Below are 20,544 nucleotides of genomic sequence, written 5' to 3'. Positions count from 1 at the left end.
ATATATATATATATCTTTTCACAATAAAAAAATTCATGGTGGGAAATCTAAGGAAAAAAATCTAAAAAGGCAAATTGGGGAGGAGCAATAATGAGAAAGAAAGATCGAGAAACACTGAGCTAAAGACCAGTCTGTATCTCTCTCTTTTTTTTTTTTTTTTGAGACAAGGTCTCGTTCTGTCACCCCAGCTGCAGTATGGTGGCGTGATCACAGCTCACTGCAGCCTCGATGGCCTGAGCTCAAGTGATCCTCCCATCTCAGCCTCCTGAGAAGCTGGGACCACAGGCATGTACCACCACGCCCAGCTAATTTTTAATTATTTATAGTGTTGAAGTCTCATGTTGCCCACCCAGGCTGGTCTTGAACTCCTGGGCTCAAGCAATCCTCCCACTTTGACTTCCCAAAGTGCTGGGATTACAGGTATGAGCCACTGCACCTGGCCTTAGTCTGTATCTCAACACTGTAAAGATTGTTACCTTTAAAGCAAATACCTCAATAATTCAAGTCTTTAAAACAGTGAGGGGTCCAGCCACAGTGGCTCACATCTGTAATCCCAGCACTTTGGGAGACCAAGGTGGGCGGATCACTTGAGGCCAGGGGTTCGAGACCAATCTGAGGTTAGGAGTTTGAGACCAACTTGGCCGACATAGTGAAACCCCGTTGCTACTAAAAATACAAAAAATTAGCTGGGCACAGTGGCGTGTGCCTGTAATCCCAGCTACTTGCGAGCCTGAGGCACAAGAATTGCTTGAACCCGGGAGGTGGAGGTTGCAGTGAGTCGAGATTACGCCACTCCACTCTACGCTGAGTGACAGAGCAAGACTCTATCTCAAAAACAATGAAAATTAAAAAAAAAAAAAAAAAAAAGGAGTTCAAGACCAGCCTGGCCAACATGGTGAAACCCCATCTGTACTAAAAATAAAAAACTTAGCTGGGTATAGTGGCGCATGCCTGTGGTCCCAGCTACTTGGGAGGCTGAGGCAGGAGAATCGCTTGAACCCAGGAGGCAGAGGTTGCAGTGAGCCAAGATTACGCCACTGCACTCCAGCCTGGGCGACAGAGCGAGATGCCATCTCAAAAATAAATAAAGGGATAAATAAATATAAATAAATAAATAAAAACGGTAAGGGAGGGATCTTGGCCCTTGAGGTAAATTGCCCCCTTGTCTCTTTCTAATCCAGGGTTTGGGGGAATGGTGTTCACTCATGGCCTGCAAAGCTTTGGGTTTAATTACTGTTTCTTGTCCAACATTTGTCTGATTTTGTGGGTTACTTGGGGCCCTCAGGGATGCAAGAAGCCAAGTGCACACTCAGGTGACCAAAGTGATGGAAGTTATAGAAGCAATCGTGGGCAAGCAAGAATGCTCTGGAAACTGTGGAGCCTCATGAAGAACTGGAATCGGTCTTTAATCAAGTCTCAGATGCCATCCCTTAGAAGCTGTGTATCATTATTTCATAAACTATGAAGAAAGAAAAACACGCTGGGCACGGTGGCTCACGCCTGTAATCCCAGCACTTTGGGAAGCCGAGGGGCGTGGGTCACCTATGGTCAGAAGTTTGAGACCAGCCTGGCTAACATGGTGAAACCCCATCTCTACTAAAAATACAAAAATTAGGCGGGCATGGTGGCACGCGCCTGTAATCCCAGCTACTCAGGAAGCTGAGACAGCAGAATCGCTTGAACCTGGGAGGCAGAGGTTGCAGTGAGCCAGGACTGTGCCATTGCACTCCAGCCTGGGCGACAGAGGGAGACACAGGAAGGAAGGAAGGAAGGAAGGAAGGAAGAAAGGCAGGGAGGGAGCGAGTCCATCAGAAAGAAAGAAAGAATGAGAAAGGAAGAAAAAAAAGAAGAAAGAAAGAAAATGCACACAATTAAACTATAACATACTTCTTTCTTATTGCTTCAAAATTTCATTTGACTCTTTTAGTCTCCAGTGTTGATTTATTTCCTATATCAGTCTTGTGTATATATGAAAAGAAAGATATTATGGGAAACAGCATGGGGGTTCCTCAAAAAATTATAAATAGTACTACCATATGATCTAGGAAGCTCACTACTGAATACATATCTGAAGGAAATGAAATCAGTATGTTGCACACCCATGTCTATTGCAGCATTATTCATGACATTATCCACAGTCAAGACATAGGAGCTGGCTGGGCGCGGTGGCTCACGTCTGTAATCCTGGCACTTTGGAAGGCCGAGGTGAGAGGATCACTTGAGGTCAGGAGTTCAAGACCAGCCTGGTCAACATAGCAAAAACCTCGTCTTTACTAAAAATACAAAAATTAGTCGGGCATGGTGGCGGGTGCCTATAATCCCAGCTACTTGGGAGGCTGAGGCAGGAGAATTACTTGAACCTGGGAGGAGGAGGTTGCAGTGGGCCAAAATTGTGACACTGCACTCCAGCCTGGGTGACAGAGTGAGACATTTTCTCAAAAAAAAATAAAAAAATAAAAAAGATATGGAATCAGCCTAGGTGTCGATCGGTGGATAAATGAAGAAAATGTGGTGTATACACAATGGAGTACTATTCAGCCTTTAAAAAGAAGGAAATCCTGTCATTTGCCACAACTTCAATGAACCTGGGTAACTTTATGTTAAGTGAAGTAAGCCAGACACAGAAAGACAAATACTGCATGATCTCCCTTATATATGAATCTAAAATAGTTGAACTCATAGAAGCAGAGGGTGGAATGGTGGTTACCAGGGGCTGGAGGTGGGTGGGTGGATTGGGGAGAGGTTGATCGAAGGGTACAAACGTTCTGTTGGACAGGAGAGATAAACTCAAGAGATCCGTTGTAAAACATGGTGACTATAGTCAACAATGACTGGGCACAGAGGCTTTGGAAAGCCAAGGCAGGAGAATCGTTTGAGGCCAGGAGTTCAAGATCAGCCTGGGCAACACAGTAAGACCCCGTTTCTATAATAAATGAATAAGTAGTGTCAACAACAATGGATTGTGTCCTTGAAAATTGTTAAGAGTAGATTTTAGGTGTTCTCGCTACAAAAAAGTGATGAGAGATAATGCATATGTTAATTAGCTCATTTTAGCCATTCCATAATGTATACATATTTCAAAACACCATGCTGTACACCATAAATATATACAATTTCTATCTCTCAATTACAAAAAAATTTTGTAAGTAAAAAGGCACCTGCAATCTCAGCTACTCAGGAGACCTAGGCAGGAAGATCGCTGAACCCAGGAGTTCGAGACCCCGTCTGTAACTAAGTAAATAAAGTAAAAAGGATGATGTACGGGAAACTGGTTGATGACGATACTCCTGCAACACCTCCACATTTTCCATCTGGCTTTCTCGTCTCTTTCCAGTGCACGCACTTTGAGGTTTGTGTTTTTCGCCTTCTGTTGTCCTCAGCTCCTGTCCTCTAGGCAGGGGGTTCAGAGTCTCTAGAAAATCTAATGGCCGTTGGCACAACTCCTATGCCGGCTCACCCATCATGCAGGACAGCCTCCTCTGACTCCTCTTGTGAGAATGTTGCCAAACACATCTGACCCTTGGATTCTTAGGAGTGAAGAGGGTCCTGCAGTGTTCCCAAAGCCACCAGCGCCTGCTCTGCCCGTGGGGATCACGACGCTCTAGTTCACCTACCTGCAGGCAGTCCCAGCAACCTCAGGGCTACCGCCTGACCAAAAGCAGCAAATAAGACATCGTCTGTTATTAGACACATTCTAAAATGGCAAAATATGTGTGCGGGGCGGGGAAAGGTGCATCTTCAGATTGACGAAATGTGGTTGCTGGGCAACCACAGGCATTGGCACCATCCTCGTGGCACTGCTTTGTTGACTGTGCCTCTGACTTCTGACTTGGTTTCCTGCTCACCTCCTGGCTTTTCCTTACCCACAGTATCTACCACCTGTCCTCTTTCTGGCCTCTGCACAACTCCAGTGGCAGTGTCAATTTCTTAACATGTTTCGAGCTCAGACTTCCATGAAGAGAAGACCCCACTGGATTGTTGCCACCGTCCAGCAATGACCGTTCCCCATGGGCAGGGGATAGGAGTCCAGTAGTCACTAGCCAATTGTAGTGAGTTGAAGGGTGGCTCCCCCAAAAGACATGTCCATATCCTAACCCCAGGAAGCTTATTTGTGAATGTGACCTCATTGGGAAAAAAGGGTCTTTGCCCATGATTATTACATTTCAGATCTCAAGATGAGGTCATCCTGGATTATCTGGATGGGCCCCAAATCCAATGACAAGTGTCTTTATAAGATACACAGAGGTCTCCAGGCATGGTGGCTCATGCCTGTAATCCCAGCACTTTGAGAGGACAAGGCAGGAGGATTGGCTGAGGTCAGGAGTTCAAGACCAGCTCAGCCAACATGACGATACCCCATCTCTACTAAAAATAAAAAAGTTAGCTGGGTGTGGTGGCGGGCGCTTGTAATCCCAGTTACTCAGGAGGCTGAGGCAAGAGAATCGCTTGAACCCGGAAGGTGGAGGTTGCAGCGAGCTGAGATCCAGCCACCGCACTCCAGCCTGGGCAACGGAGCGAGACTCTGTCTCAAAAAAGAAAAGAAATAAAACACACAGAGGAGACACACAGAGAAGGTGATGTGAAGATAAAGGCAGAGATGGGAGTGATGCAGCTACCATTCAAAAACCTGGAGCCACCGGGAGCTGGAAGAGGCAAGAAATGATTCTCTCCTAGAGCCTCTAGAGGGAGCGAGGCCCAACTGACCCCTTGTGTTTGGACTTCTGGCCTCCAGAACTGTGAGAGAATAAAATTCTGCGGTTTTTTGTTTGTTTTGAGATGGAGTTTCGCTCTGTCGCCCAGGCTGGAGTGCAATGGCTCAATCTCAGCTCGCTGCAATTTCTGCCTCTTGGGTTCAAGTGATTCTCCTGCCTCAGCCTCCCGAGTATCTGGGATTACAGGTGCTCACCACCACACGCGGCTAATTTTTCGTATTTTTAGTAGAGACGGGGTTTCACCATGTTGGCCAGGCTGGTCTCAAACTCCTGACCTCAGGTGATCTGCCCACTTTGGCCTCCGAGAATACTGGGATTACAGGTGTGAGCCACCGAGCCTGGCCAGCTGTGCAGTTTTAAGCCACTAAGTGTCTGGTGATCTGTTTCAGTAGCTATAGGAAACTACATTCAGGCAGAGCATGCCCTTTTGAGCAAAGCTTTTGTACCAGGTCACTTCATGGGCTTCTGGCCAGCCTGTGGATGACTTTCTGGGCATGGATGACAGTAGCTGGTCCAGTCAACCGAAGCCAGATGGTCACGTGACACCGTATTTGCACCACGGATTTCTCTTCTGGCAATGCTGAGAAAGACTGACAGGAGGAACTGCAGTTAGATTTGTACAGCCTGCCCCTTCTTTGCCCATTGTGGGCCAATAACAATCATTTATCCTCAAACATTATTTTTCCTATAAACATTAAGATAAAAACAAATGAGTTCTCACTGTGCTTTAGGCGTCCCTGGAATCTGCGCCTGGCCTCGCTTGCTCCTTGAAGGACCTCAGTGACGCTTCCCAGTCTGACACACAGAGAAGGTGATGTGAAGATAAATAAGTATTTCCCTTAAATACTTTCTTATCACAAATAGCTGTCAGTTTTCCTTTTATTTTTTTTGAACTCAGTATGTATTTATCAAAAGAATAAATGGGTCAGGTGCAGTGGCTCAGGCCTGTAATCCCAGCACTTGGGAGGGCCAGGCGGGCAAATCACCTGAGGTCGGGAGTTCAAGACCAGCCTGACCAACATGGAGAAACCCCATCTCCACTAAAAATACAAAATTTCCATCCTGGCTAACATGGTGAAACCCCGTCTCTACTAAAAATACAAAAAATTAGCCGGGCGTGGTGGCGGGTGCCTGTAGTCCCAGCTACTCGGGAGGCTGAGGCAGAAGAATGGAGTGAACCTGGGAGGCGGAGCTTGCAGTGAGCTGAGATCGCACCACTGCACTCCAGCCTGGGCGACAGAGTGACACTCCGTCTCAAAAAAATATATATCTGTATATACAAAATTAGCCAGGCATGGTGGCACATGCCTGTAATCCCAGCTACTTGGGAGGCTGAGGCAGGAGAATCGCTTGAACCCAGGAGGCAGAGGTTGCGGTCAGCCGAGATTGCGCCATCGCACTCCAGCCTGGGCAACAAGAGTGAAACTCCATCTAAAAAAAAAAAAAGAATAAATGAAATGTCTCATAACAAAAGAAAATAGACACTGTTTAATTCTTGAGCTTTTTATAGAATATAAATGCATGAACTCTACAGTTGATGGACTCGGTAGTGTGAGGCTGTTCTATGTCCTTGTGTACTTATTCCCATAAGCTATGTCCTAAAGATAGGTGGCTGCTGTGTCATTAAACTGCTGCAATTTTTTTTTCTTTGAGATAGAATTTCACTCTGTCACTCAAGCTGGAGTAGAGTGGCGCTATCTTGGCTCACTGAAACCTCTGCCTCCCGGGTTCAAGTGATTCTCCTGCCTCAGCTTCCCAAGTAGCTGGGATTACAGGTGTGCACCACCAGACCTGGCTAATTTTTGTATTTTTAGTAGAGATGGGGTTTTGCCATGTTGGCCAGGCTGGTCTCGAACTCCTGGCCTTAAGTGATCTGCCTACCTCAGCCACCCAAAGTGCTGGGATTGCAGGCATGAGCCACCACATCTGGCCAATTTTTTTTAAATAGGTAAGAATTTACCTTAAAATTTTAATATGAATAGTAGTTTATGGATTGCAAAGGATATAAATTGTTCTCACGTGTTTATTACATATTAGAGCAGGTAATATTATTTCCATCTTACAGATGGAACATGACACTTCAAGCCGTTAAGTGCAAGTTCACAGAACTGGCAAGTAGTAAGGAGAAAAGAAAACTCTTCGAGACTTTCTTTTTTTTTTTTTGAGACGGAGTTTCACTCTTGTTGACCAGGCTGGAGTGTAGAGGCACGATCTCGGCTCACTGAAACCTCTGCCTCCTGGGTTCAAGCGGTTCTCCTCCCTCAGCCTCCCGAGTAGCTGGGATTACAGGTGCCTGCCACCATGCCTGGCTACTTTTTTGTATTTTAGTAGAGACGGGGTTTCACCATGTTAGCCAGGCTAGTCTCGAACTCCTGACCTCAGTTGATCCGTCCACCTAGGCCTCCCAAAGTGCTGGGATTACAGGCTTGAGCCACCATGCCCAGCTTTATTTTATTTTTATTTATTTATTTTTGAGACAGACTCTTGCTTTGCTTCCCAGGGTGGAGTGCAGTGGCCTGATCTCAGCTCACTGTAACCTCCGCCTCCCAGGTTCAAGTGATTCTCCTGCCTCAGCCACCCAAGTAGCAGGAGTGCACCACCAGGCCCGGCTAATTTTGTATTATTATCGTTTCATAGTAGAGACGGGGTTTTGCCATTTCGCCATGTTAGCCAGGCTGGTCTAAAACTCCTGACCTCAGGTGATCTGCCTGCCTTTGCCTCCCAAAGTGCTGGGATTACAGGCATGAGCCACCATACCTGGCCACAAATGGGGGTCTTGAAATACATTCCCAGCATCTCTGCAAGGGCGTTACAAGGTAAAGCACACCCCATACCATTCAGGATCCTTCTTCTGATATTTCTCTTTTTTTATATTTATTTATTTTTTAGAGACAAGGTCTTACTCTGTCACCCAGGCTGGGAGGCAGTGGTGTGATCATGGCTCACTGCAGCCTTGACCTCCCAGGCTCAGGCAATCTCTCCAACTCAGCCTTCCAAGAAGCTGGGACTACAGGTGCATACCACCAAACTCCTAATTTTTTATTTTTTATAGAGATGAGGTCTCACCATGTTGCCCAGGCTGGTCTCCAACTCCTGACCTCCTGATCCAAGTGATCCTCCTGCCTCAGCCTCCCAAAGGGCTGGTATTATAGGCATGCACCATTGCACCAGACACCTCCTCCGATATTTCATGAGCTTCCACTTCACACAGCCTTTATCCTCTTGCTGTTGGTCATGACTCTTGTTCCCACACTTCTTTATTAAGACAGATGTTTGGCCGGGCGTGGTGGCTCATGCTTGTAATCCCAGCACCTTGGGAGGCCGAGGCGGGCGGATCACGAGGTCAGGAGATCGAGACCACAGTGAAACCCCGTCTCTACTAAAAATACAAAAAAATTAGCCGGCCTTGGTGGCGGGCGCCTGTAGTCCCAGCTACTCGGAGAGGCTGAGGCAGGAGAATGGCGTGAACCCGGGAGGCGGAGCTTGCAGTGAGCCGAGATTGCGCCACTGCACTCCAGCCTGGGCGACAGAGCGAGACTCCGTCTCAAAAAAAAAAAAAAAAAAAAAAAAAAAAGACAGATGTTTGCAGAATAAACACACCAATGAACAAAGACAGCTACACAACCCCTAAAGGGAAGGCTGCCTGGCTGCTGGAACAGACTAGACTACGCCCTTGAACGAAATACAAATTGCTCTAATAATGTTGGGGGAGGGGGTGGTCGACAGAGAACTCACCTAGCTGTGTCACCACCTTCTAGAAATGACCCTCCTCCAAGCGACAGTGTCATTCAGAGGTGACTGCGTGCCAATCCAGTACAGAAACTGAGTCTTGATCAGTTTAAGCCAGTCGTGGTAATATCACTCTCCTTGCCAAGACCATGCTGTAGGCATGGAGAAGTGACATCATTCTGGCCAGGTAGGTGTCGAGGAAGTCTTCTGGGGATGCTTTTCAGAAGATTTTCTTCACTTTTAAAAAGGACCTTTTGGTTTGGCAGTTCCTCAAAAAATTAAACATAGAATTATCATATGACCCAGCAATCCCATTTTAAGTCACATCCCAAAAGAGTTGAAAACAGGTTACTCAAATACTTGTACAGGCATGTACATAGCAGCACTATTCACCAGAGCAAAAAGGTGGAAGCAACCCAACAGCCCATCAACTGATGCATAAACAAAATGTGGTGTCTGCGTATGACAGAATGTATTATTATTTGGTCATAAAACGGAATAAAGCACTGACACAAGCTGTCCCATGGAGGAACTTTGAAAACATGATGTCAAGTGAAAAAAGCCAGGTGCAAAAGGCCCCGCATGGTGTGACTCCATACGAAATGTCCAGAATAAGCAAATACTTAGAAATCAGATGAGCTGAGAGTCGGGGAATGGGGAGGACTGTTTTTGATGGGTATGGGGTTTCCTTTGGGTGTGATGAAAATGTTTTGGAACTAGATACAGGTGGTGGCTGCACAACATGGTGAATGTACTAAATGCCACAGAATTGTTCACTTTATTTTATTTTTTATTATTATTTTTGAGACACACTATTGCTCTTTTGCCCAGGCTGGAGTGAAGGGGCGCGATCTCAGCTCACTGCAGCCCCCACCTTCTGGGTTCAAGTGATTCTCCTGCCTCAACCTCCCGAGTAGCTGGGATTACAGGCACCCGACACCATGCCCGGCTAATTTTTTTGTGTTTTTTTTTAGTAGAAACATACCATGTCGGCCAGGCTGGTCTCAAACTTCTGGCTTCAAATGATTTGCCTGCCTTGGCCTCCCAAAGTGCTGGGGTTGGCCGGGCACGGTGGCTCACATCTGTAATCCCAGCACTTGGGGAGGCTGAGGTGGGCAGATCACCTGAGGTTGTGAGTTCGAGACCAGCCTGACCAACATGGAGAAACCCCGTCTCTACTAAAAATACAAAATTAGCCAGGCGTGGTGGCACATGCCTGTAATCCCAACTACTTGGGAGGCTGAGGCAGGAGAATCGCTTAAACCCAGGAGGCAGAGGTTGCGGTGAGCCGAGATTGTGCCACTGCACTCCAGCCTGTGAGACAGAGCAACACTCGGTCTCAAAAATAAAATAAATAAAATAAAATTTAAAAAATAAAATACATAAAATAAAAAATAAAAATAAGATAAAATACATAGAATAAAGTAATTAGAGTTGTCAGCTCTGAGTACTAGAGGTGAGACGGAATCAATGGCAATGCCACTGAAGTCTGTGTCGCTTCTCTCAGGGGATTTGAGAGCTTCTGACCCTGAAACATGACCAAGCGCCGTGGACAGCCCATGCTTCCTCGGTGTGGGATGCAATGCTCTGTGCTGCAGGCAAGCCACATACTGTCTTTTCTGTATCTCTAGGCTGTGTGCGGGGCAGGGGAAAGAAGCTCCCCTCTACAGCATTTCCTTCACGCTTCCATGGCTCTGAAAAGGCCTGGTGTGGCCGCCCTCTACGTTACCTGCTCTACTCCACATGGAGAAAGATTTCAGACTGGCCACGGTGGCTCCCATCTGTAATCCCAGTGCTTTGGGAGGCTGAGCACTTGAAGCCAGGAATTTCAGATCAGCCTAGGCAACATAGTCAGACCCTGTCTCTATAAAAAATAACATTAGCTGGGCATGGTGGTTCATGCCTGTAGTCCTAGCTACTCGGGAAGCTGATGTGAGAGGATCCCTTGAGCCTGGGAGGTGGAGGCTGCAGTGAGCCATTGCACTCCAGCCTGGGAGACAGAGTAAGACTTTGTCTCTTTAAAAAAAAAAAAAAAAAAGTTTCCAAGAAAAGATAATGTAGCTGGGGTGGGTTTTTTGGATGAGGGCGTTTAAAGGCTAATATAAAGGGCCGGGTGCGGTGGGTCACCCTTTTAATCCCAACACTTTGGGAGGCCAAGGTGGGCGGAACTCCTTGGAACACCTGAGGTCAGGAGTTCGAGACCAGCCTGGCCAACATGGTGAAACCCTGTCTCTACTGAAAATACAAAAATTAGCCAGATGTAGTAGTGCAGGCCTGTAATCCCAGCTACTTGGGAGGCTGAGGCAGGAGAATTACTTGAACCCGGGAGGCCGAGGTTGCAGTGAGCCAAGATCACGCCACTGCACTCCAGCCTGGGCAATGGAGTGAGACTCAGTCTCTAAAAAATAATAATAAAAAATAATTTTTAAAAAGGCTCATATAAGGGATTAATACTTTGCAAGTGTTGATGGAATTGATCTTGCTCTCACTATATTTCTTGGCTCTTGGATCAAAGTCATTGTGTAATGTATAAACTATGAAAATAAATGACTTAAGTCGCCTACAATAAAAACCTGTTTCACAGGTGATGGATTAAGGGAAATAGGTCCTGTGCCTATGCTGATTAAGGTGCTATACTTGTTTATAAAGGTTGAAGGAAATTAGCCAGGATGAAGATGAATTCAGATTTTTTTTTTTTTTTTTGAGACGGAGTCTCGCTCTGTCGCCCAGGCTGGAGTGCAGTGGAGCGATCTCGGCTCACTGCAAGCTCCACTTCCCGAGTTCCCGCCATTCTCCTGCCTCAGCCTCCTGAGTAGCTGGGACTACAGGTGCCCGCCACCACTCCCGGCTAATTTTTTTATATTTTTAGTAGAGACGGGGTTTCCCAGTATTAGGCAGGATGGTCTCGATCTCCTGACCTCGTGATCTGCCCCCCTCGGCCTCCCAAAGTCCTGGGATTACAGGCGTGAGCCACCGCGCCCGGTGAATTCAGATTTATCTCTCTGAGAATTTCTAATAGGGCTATGAAATTACAATCCTCTCTATCTTCACATTTTGGGTCTTTTTTTTTTTCCCCTACTCAGCTGGAAGTTCACATATTCAGCGGGTCTTATCTAGAAAGAGGTGAGTTGTTTAGTCAAGACATCTTAAATCAGCTGGGCATGGTAGATCACGCCTGTAATTCTAGCACTTTGGGAGGCCGGGGCATGTGGGCTGCTTGAGCCCAGGAGTTCAAGACCAGCCTCAGCAACATGGTGAAACCCTGTCTCTACAAAAAATACAAAAATAGCCGGGCGTGGTTGCAGGCACCTGTAGTCCCAGTGACTTGGAAGGCTGAGGTGGGAGGACTGCTTGAGCCTGAAAGATGAACGTTAGAGTGAGCCAAGATTGCCACGCTGTAACCCAGCCTGCGTGACAGAGTGAGGCCTTGTTTGAAAAAAAAAAAAAAAAAAAAAAGGCCAAGCGTGGTGGCTCACGCCTGTAATCCTAGCACTCTGGGAGGCCGAGGTGGGCAAATCACCTGAGGTGAGAGGAGTTTGAGACCAGCCTGGCCAACATGGCAAAAACCCATCTCCACTAAAAATACAAAAATTAGCCAGGTGTTGGCTGGGCACACGCCTGTAATCCCAGCACTTTGGGAGGCCAAGGCGGGTGGATCACCTGAGGTCAGGAGTTCAGGAGCAGCCTGGTCAAATTGGAGAAACTTCGTCTCTACTAAAAATACAAAACTTAGCCGAGCATGGTGGTGCATGCCTGTACTTCCAGCTACTCGGGAGGCTGAGGCAGGAGAATCACTTGAACCTGGGAGGTGGAGGTTGCAGTGAGCTGAGATCGCACCACTGCACTCCAGCTTGAGCGACAGAGCAAGACTCCTTCTCGAAAAAAAAAAAAATAGCTGGGTGTGGTGGTGCATGCCTGTAGTCCCAGCTACTCCGGAGGCTGAGGTGGGAGGATGGCTTGAACCTGGGAGGTGGAGGCTGCACTGAGCGTGAGCCGAGATAGTGCCATTGTATTCCAGCCTGGGCCACAGAGTAAGATAGTTTATCAAAAAAAAAAAAAAAAAAAAAAAAAGAAAAAGTCTTAAATCACCTGGAATGTGAGATATTTCCAAAACAATGAGTAAGTGTGCTAAAATAAAAGGAAACAAAACACAAAATCCTGCTGACTTTCTGAGGGACTGCCAGGATGAGGACATTGAGCTAAATCTAAACAACTGCCAGGGGCCTGTGGGGTCTGCCTGTGACTCAGCTGCAAAGAAAGGAAGAGGAAAGAGGAAGAAATGGGCCGAGCGCGGTGACTCAAACCTGTAATCCCAGCACTTTGGGAGGCCAAGGCGGGCGGATCACGAGGTCAGGAGATCAAGACCATCCTGGCTAACACGGTGAAACCCTGTCTCTACTAAAAATACAAAAACAAAAAATTAGCTGGGCATGGCGGCGGATGCCTATAGTCCCAGCTACTCAGGAGGCTGGCAGGCACCTGCAGTCCCAGCTACTCAGGAAGCTAAGGCAGAAGAATGGCGTGAACCCAGGAGGCGGAGCTTGCAGTGAGCTGTCATCGTGCCACTGCACTCCAGCCTGGGCGACACAGCAAGACTCCGTCTCAAAAAAAAAAAGAAGAGGAAGAAATGACCATTGAGAATCTCTCTTCCAGCTGCACGCATCCACTTTGGAAACCAATTGATTCTGTAGCTTTTCTATAGATTCAGTGGGATAATTAAAATGTACATGAGACCAGCCAGGCGCAGTGGCTCACACCTGTAATCCCAGCACTTTGGGAGGCTGAGGTGGGCAGATCACTTGAAGCCAGGAGTTTGAGACCAGCCTGGCCAACATGGTGAAACCTTATCTCTATCAAAAATACAAAAATTAACCAGGGCCAGGCGCAGTGGCTCATGCCTATAATCCTAGCACTTTGAGAGGCCAAGATAGGCGGATCACTTGAGGTCAGGAGTTCAAAACCAGACGGGCCAACATGGTGAAACCCCGTCTCTACTAAAAATACAAAAAAATTAGCTGGGCATGGTGGCACGCGCCTGTAATCCCAGCTACTCAGGAGGCTGAGGCAGAAGAATCGTTTGAACCCAGGAGGCGGAGGTTGTAGTGAGCCGAGATCAGGCCTGAGATCACACCACCGCACTCCAGCCTGGGCGACAGAGGGAGACTTCGTCTCAAAAAAAAAAAAAAAATGTACACGAGATTGAGTAATATTGCTAAAACCTCAAGACCCCAGGCAGAGGGCTAGGTTCTGGTTTAAAAACCTAAAAAACCAACATCTATGACTATCAAGGTAGAAAACACTAAAGAAACACAGATTGTCGGCCAGGCATAGTGGCTCACACCTGTAATCCCAGCACTTTAGGATTGAGCCCAGTAGTTTGAGACCAGCCTGGGCAACATAGGAAGACACTGTCTTTATTAAATAAATAAAAGGAAAGTTTTAATTATTGTTCTGTGAGTTACCAGGAAGGAAATAAAAGCACATATTGTTTATTAATTATATTCAGGGATGAAAATTAGTAGACTTACCTATAAAAATCCAAAGGAGGTTTTGATCACCTTTCAAAAAAATTATGGTTTCTGTATTATTCAGCCTTGAAAAGGAAGGACGGCTGGGCGCAGTGGCTCACGCTTGTAATCCCAGCACTTTGGGAGGCCAAGGCGGGCGGATCACCTGAGGTTGGGAGTCGAGACCAGCCTGACCAACTTGGAGAAACCCCGTCTCTACTAAAAATACAAAATTAGCCAGGTGTGGTGGTGCATGCCTGTAATCCCAGCTACTCAGGAGGCTGAGGCAGGAGAATCACGTGAATCCGGGAGGCAGAGGTTGCAGTGAGCCGAGATCACGCCACTGCACTACAGCCTGGGCAACAAGAGTTAAACACCGTCTCCAAAAAAAAAAAAAAAGAAATAAAAGAAAAGGAAGGACATTCTGGCCAGGTGCAGTGGTTGTAATCCTAGCACTTTGGGAGACTAAAGCAGGCAGATCACTTGAGTCCAGAAGTTCGAGACCAGCCTGGGCAACATGGCAAAAACCTGTCTCTACAAAAAAAATATGAAAATTAGCCAGGCATGGTGGTGTGCACCTGTGGTTCCAGTTACTCGGGAGGCTCAGGTGGGAGGATCTCTTGAGCTTGAGAGATCAAGGCTACAGTGAGCTGAGATCACATCACTGCACTCCAGCCTGGGCAACAGAGTGAGTTTCTCTCAGAAAAAACAAACAAAAATAAAACAAAATTGAAAGGGAAGGACATTTTGGCTCACACTGAAAACATGAATGATCATTGAGGACATTACGCTAAGTGAAATAAGCCAGTCACAAAAGGACGAATCTTGCATGATTCCCCTTATACGAGGTCCTTAGATTAGTGGAATCCAGAGACAGAAGGTAGGATGGTGGTTGCCGGGAGCTGGGGCAAGGAAGAATGGGGAGTCAGTGTTTAATGGGTCCAGAGTTTCAGTTTCACAAGATCGAACTGGAGATGGATGTTGGTGATGATTATATAAGAAAATGAATGTATTTAATGCCACTGAACTGAACACTTAGAAGTTATTAAGATGGCAAATTTTATGTATACTTTACTATAAGTTTTGTTTTTGAGACAGTCTCACTCTTTCCCCCAGGCTGGAATGCAGTGGCACAATCTCGGCTCACTGCAACCTCGGCCTCCCAGGTTCAAGCAATCCTCCTGCCTCAGCCTCCCTAGTAGCTGGGATTACAGACATGCGCCACCACGCCCAGCTAATTTTTGTATTTTTAGTAGAGACGAGGTTTTGCCATGTTGGCCAGGCTGGTCTCGAACTCCTGACCTCAGGTGATCCACCTGACTTGGCCTCCCAAAGTGCTAGGATTAATTACAGGTGTGAGTAATTAATCCCAGCACTGCGCCCGGCCTATTTTACTATAATTTTAAAAAACTAAAACATGGAAATAATATGATTCCTAATCTATACTGGGAATGTTCTGTTACCTGATCTGCATGTTGTTACACGGGCATGATGACTTTGTGAAAGTCTATTATAATTTCTGTGTTTTTCTGTATGTTAGTTGACTTCAGTAAAACTTATGATTATTATTTCTATTTATTATTATTATCATCATCATTGTTATTAGAGATGGGGTATCATTATATTGCCCAGGCTGGTCTTAAACTCCTGGGCTCGTGTAATCTTCCCACCTTGGCTTCCCAAAGTGCTGGGATTACAGGCGTGGGCGACTGTGTCTGGCCAGATTATTATTTCTAATCAATAACATAGAAAGCACACTGTTATTTAAAGGATTCTATACTTCACCCAAAGGCAGAAGCAGTGGCAATTGAGAAAGGAGGTCATAGTAGGTTGAAGGTTGAAGAGTGCCCTCTGCTAAATTCATGTCTTCCAGGAACCTCAGCAGGTGACCTTATTTGGAAACGGGGTCTTTGCAGATGGAATTAAGATAAGGATCAAGATGAGATCATATAGGATTAGGGTGGGCAATGACAGTGTCGTTAGAAGAGACAGAAAAGGCCACACAGAGAAGAAGTCCACATGAAGACAGAAGCAGTGACTGGAGTGATGTGGCCACGAGCCAGGGGATGCCTGGAGCCACCAGAAGCTGGAAGAGACAGAGAAGGATCCTCCCCTAGAGACTTTGGAGGGAGCGCGGATCTGCTGGCACCTTGATTGCTGACTTCTGGCCTCCAGAACTATGAGAAAATAAACTTCTGTTGTTTTGGCCAGGCATGGTGGCTCACACCTATAATCCTAGAACTTTGGGAGGCCAAGGGCAGATGGATCACTTGAGGTCAAGAGTTCAAGAACAGCCTGGCGAACATGGCGAAACCCTGTCTCTACTAAAAATTAGCCGGACGTGGTGGCACGTGCCTGTAATTCCAGCTATTCGGGTGGCTGAGGCAGGAGAATCGCTTGAACCCAGGAGGTGGAGGTTGCAGTGAGCCAAGATCACGCCACTGCACTCCAGCCTGGGGGACAGAGTGAGACTCCATCTCCAAAAAAAAAAAAAAAAAAAAGCCAACAAAAAACATCTTTTTCATTGTTTCTTACAACTCTTATCACTTATGTTTTCATTTCACCCTCACTGTCAGCTTCCCTTTTTCCTTCCGAAAGCACAGAAGTAAAAATGAAACATAGAAAAATCCCACCGGTAATCTAGACCGAGCCAGAAGAATGTACATTTCTGAGAAAAGACTACCCATCAATAGATCTGCATGGGGGGATCTTGTGTTTACCTGCCAAACTCGTGAATGGTAGAGCTGTCACCCTAAATGTGGTACCCTGTGGCCGGTTATGAGTCATTTAAAAAAGAGAGAGAGAGATTCACCGGCACATGTGTTCATGTGTTCGATGATGAAACTTTTCTTAGATCTGACCAAAACACCAACTGCCAAGCACATGGTACCACAGGGAAGGGGGAGGGAAGAAGTTTTGTAAATTACCACTTCTTCTTTTGAGGTATGAAATATAGTATGGGTTATGAGTAATGTACCCTTTTAAGATATAACCAAATTAACAAGCCTACATAAATAACATCAGAAAACATGAGTTGACAATCATTTGGTTTTGAGGTAATAACATTTCCTCCTGATTCATTACATTAGCTCTTTGAATATAAGGAATGTCCTAATGCTTCCTACATATGTGTATATTCATATTAAACGAGACAGTCTCAAGCAATTCCAGGAACTTGGATATTAAGTAACTATCATGTCATAAAGAGGGAGTGGGAGTTAGTTAGGCAAAGAGGGAAGGGGAGCAAAGACTTGAAACAGCATGAAACATGCAAACAATTGTATCCCGGATACAAGGCAGGGAGTGAAAAAGTCTGACCAGAGAGTCTTTTTTTGTTGTTAATTTGTATTTTTATTTATTGATTGATCTTTGAGAGTCTTGCTCTGTTGCCCAGGCTGGAGTGCAATGGTGCAATCTCGGCTCACTGCAATCTCCGCCTCCCAGGTTCAAGCAATTCTCCTGCCTCAGCCTCCCCAGTAGCTGGAATTACGCGCACCACCACGCCCGGCTAATTTTTGTATTTTTAGTAGAGACGGGGTTTCCATGTTGGCCAGGCTGGTCTCAAACTCCTGACCTCAAGTGATCCACCCGCCTCAGCCTCCCAAAGTGCTAGGATTATAGGCGTGAGCCACCATGCCAGCCTTTTGTTGTTAATTTTTAATTTTTAACTTTTGAGTACATAGTAGGTGTATATATTTATGGGATACATGAGATATTTTGACACAGGCATGCCATGCATAATAATCTCATCAGGGTGAATGGGATGTCCATCCCCTTAAACATTTATCCTTTGTGTTACAAACAACCCAATATACTCTTTTAGTTATTTTAAAATGTATAATTAAATTATTATTGATTATAGTCACCCTGTTGTGCTATCAAATACCAGGTCTTATTTATTCTTTCTATTTTCTTTATTATTATTATTATTTTTGAGACGGAGTTTCACTCTTGTTGTCCAAGCTGGAGTGCAATGGCGTGATCTCAGCTCACTGCAACCTCTGCCTCCTGGGTTCAAGTGATTCTCCTGCCTCAGTCTCCCGAGTAGCTGGGATTACAGGCACGTGCCACCATGCTCAGCTAATTTTTTGTATTTTTAGTAGAAACAGGGTTTCACCATGTTAGCCAGGCTGGTCTCGAACCCCTGACCTCAGGTGATCCACCCGCCTCAGCCTCCCAAAGTGCTGGGATTACAGGCGTGAGCCACTGCACCCAGCCCATTCTTTCCATTTTCTGTACCCATTGCCATCCCCATGTCCTCCTCCTCCCCCAACCCCACTACTCTTCCCAGCCTCTAGTAACCATCTTACTCTCTATCTCCATGAGTTCGATTGTTTCAATTTTTGGCTCTGACAAATAAGTGAGAGCTTGCGAAGTTTGTCTTTCAGTACCTGGCTTATTTCATTTAACAGAATAACCTCCAGTTTCATCCATGCTGTTGCAAATGACAGGATCTTATTCTTTTTTATGGCTGAATAGTACTCCACTGTGTGTATGTAGCACATTTTCTTTATCTGTTGATGGACACTTAGGTCTCTTCAAGTCTTAGCTATTGTGAATAGGGCTGCAGTAAACATGGAGTGCAGATATCTCTTCCATATACTGATTTCCTTTCTTCTGGGTATATACCCAGTAGTGGGATTGCTGGATCATATGGTGGCTCTATTTTAAATTTGTTAAAGAACCTCCAAACTTCTTCATAGTGGTTGCACTGATATGAGAGTGTTGGGAGGGGAAGAGTGTGGTCCCTTTAAATGATATGGAAGGGGGGAAGGGAAATGCTGGGTAAAGGAGGTTGTGGTCCCTGGCTAGGGCTCCACCCCCACGGACCTAGGTGAGGACAGGCACTCCTGCCTTCGCGCCAAATGTTGCACTTCCTAAGACTACTCTGGCCCCCACGCCCCCATCCTGTGCCTATAAAAACCCGAGACCAGCCAGGCGCTGTGGCTCATACCTGTAATCCCAGCACTTTGGGAGGCCGAGGCGGGCAGATCACGAGGTGGGCAGATCACAAGGTCAGGAGATCAAGACCATCCTGGCTAACACGGTGAAACCCCATCTCTACTAAAAATGCAAAAACAAAAAATTAGCCAGGCATGGTGGTGGGCGCCTGTAGTCCCAGCTACTCAGGAGGCTGAGGCAGGAGAATGGCTTGAACTTGGGAGGTGGAGCCTGCAGTGAGCCCAGATCGGGCCACTGCACTCCAGCCTGGGCAACAGAGCAAGACTCCGTCTCAAAACAAAACAAAACAAAACAAAAAAAAACCAAGACCCTAGCAGGCAGACACAGGTGGCTGGACATCGAGAGGACATCGAGGGTAGCATGCTGGCGGAAGAGCACATCGACAGACACTGGCATGCCTGCAGGCCATTGACTGGTGAAATGAGGCAGAGTTTGGCCTGGGCAGTCGGAGGAGAGCCCAGGCCTCGAAGAAGCAGCCCAACTCCCAGAGAAAACCATCTCCCTTCTGGCTCCCCCATCTGCTGAGAGCTACTTATTAATAAAACCTTGCACTCTCATTCGCCAAGCCCAGTGTGATCCGATTCTTCCGGTACACCAAGGTAAGAAACCCCCGGATACAGAAATCCCTCTGTCCTTGTGATAAGAAAGGGCGTCTAATTGAGCTTGTTAACACAAGCCACCTACAGATGGCTACACTAAAAGAGCACACTAACACACGCCCACTGGGGCTTCAGCTATAAACACTCACCCCTAGACGCTGCCTTGGGGTTGGAGCCCCACAGCCTGCCCGTCTGTATGCTCTCCTAGAGGTTTTGAGAGGTGACAGTGTGCTGGCAGTCCTCACAGCCCTCGCTTGCTCTCAGCGCCTCCTCTGCCTGGGCTCCCACTTTGGCAGCACTTGGGGAGCCCTTCAGCCCACCGCTGCACTGTGGGAGCCCCTTTCTGGGCTGGCCAAGACCGGAGCCAGCTCCCTCAGCTTGCAGGGAGGTGTGGAGGGAGAGGCGTGAGCGGAAACCGGGCTGCACATGGCGCTTGTGGGCCAGCTGGAGTTCCGGGTGGGCGTGGGCTTGGCGGGCCCACACTCCGAGCAGCCTGCCGGGTGGCCCCGGGCAATGAGGGGCTTAGCACCCAGGCCAGCGGCTGCGGAGGGTGTACTGGGTCCCCCAGCAGTGCCAGCCCACCAGCGCTGCGCTCGATTTCTCCCGGTCCTTAGCTGCCTTCCCGCGGGGCAGGGCTCGACCTGCAGCCTGACATGGCTGAGCCTTCCACCCCCTCCGTGGGCTCCTTTGCGGCCCGAGCCTCCCCGATGAGCGCTGCCCCCTGCTCCACGGCGCCCAGTCCCATCACCACCCAAGGGCTGAGGAGTGCAGGCGCACGGCGGGGGACTGGCAGGCAGCTCCACCTGCAGCCCGGGTGCCGGATCCACTGGGTGAAGCCAGCTGGGTTCCTGACTCTGGTGGGGACATGGAGAACCTTTATATCTAGCTCAGGGATTGTAAATACACCAATCAGCACCCTGTGTCTAGCTCAAGGTTTGTAAACACACCAATCAGCACCCTGTGTCTAGCTCAGGGTTTGTGAATGCACCAATCCACACTCTGTATCTAGCTGCTCTGGTGGGGAAGTGGAGAACC

General features: G+C 47.1%; 1 long non-coding RNA gene across 1 annotated transcript; it reads right to left on the bottom strand.

Annotated features, from left to right (window-relative positions):
• Positions 1 to 4,344: 4,344 nt before the first annotated feature.
• LOC134732069 (uncharacterized) lies at positions 4,345 to 8,785 on the bottom strand. Its single transcript, XR_010114995.1, has 3 exons — positions 8,448 to 8,785; positions 5,434 to 5,507; positions 4,345 to 5,302 (listed from the first exon to the last, which is right to left on the bottom strand). It is a non-coding gene; the product is annotated as an uncharacterized lncRNA (long non-coding RNA).
• Between the last annotated feature and the right edge of the window lie 11,759 nt (positions 8,786 to 20,544).

Source organism: Symphalangus syndactylus, chromosome 13 (genome assembly GCF_028878055.3).
Source record: "Symphalangus syndactylus isolate Jambi chromosome 13, NHGRI_mSymSyn1-v2.1_pri, whole genome shotgun sequence".
Lineage (NCBI taxonomy): Eukaryota > Metazoa > Chordata > Mammalia > Primates > Hylobatidae > Symphalangus > Symphalangus syndactylus.
Note: the sequence above shows the minus strand (reverse complement) of the source record. Positions and strands in the feature narration are given on the sequence as shown.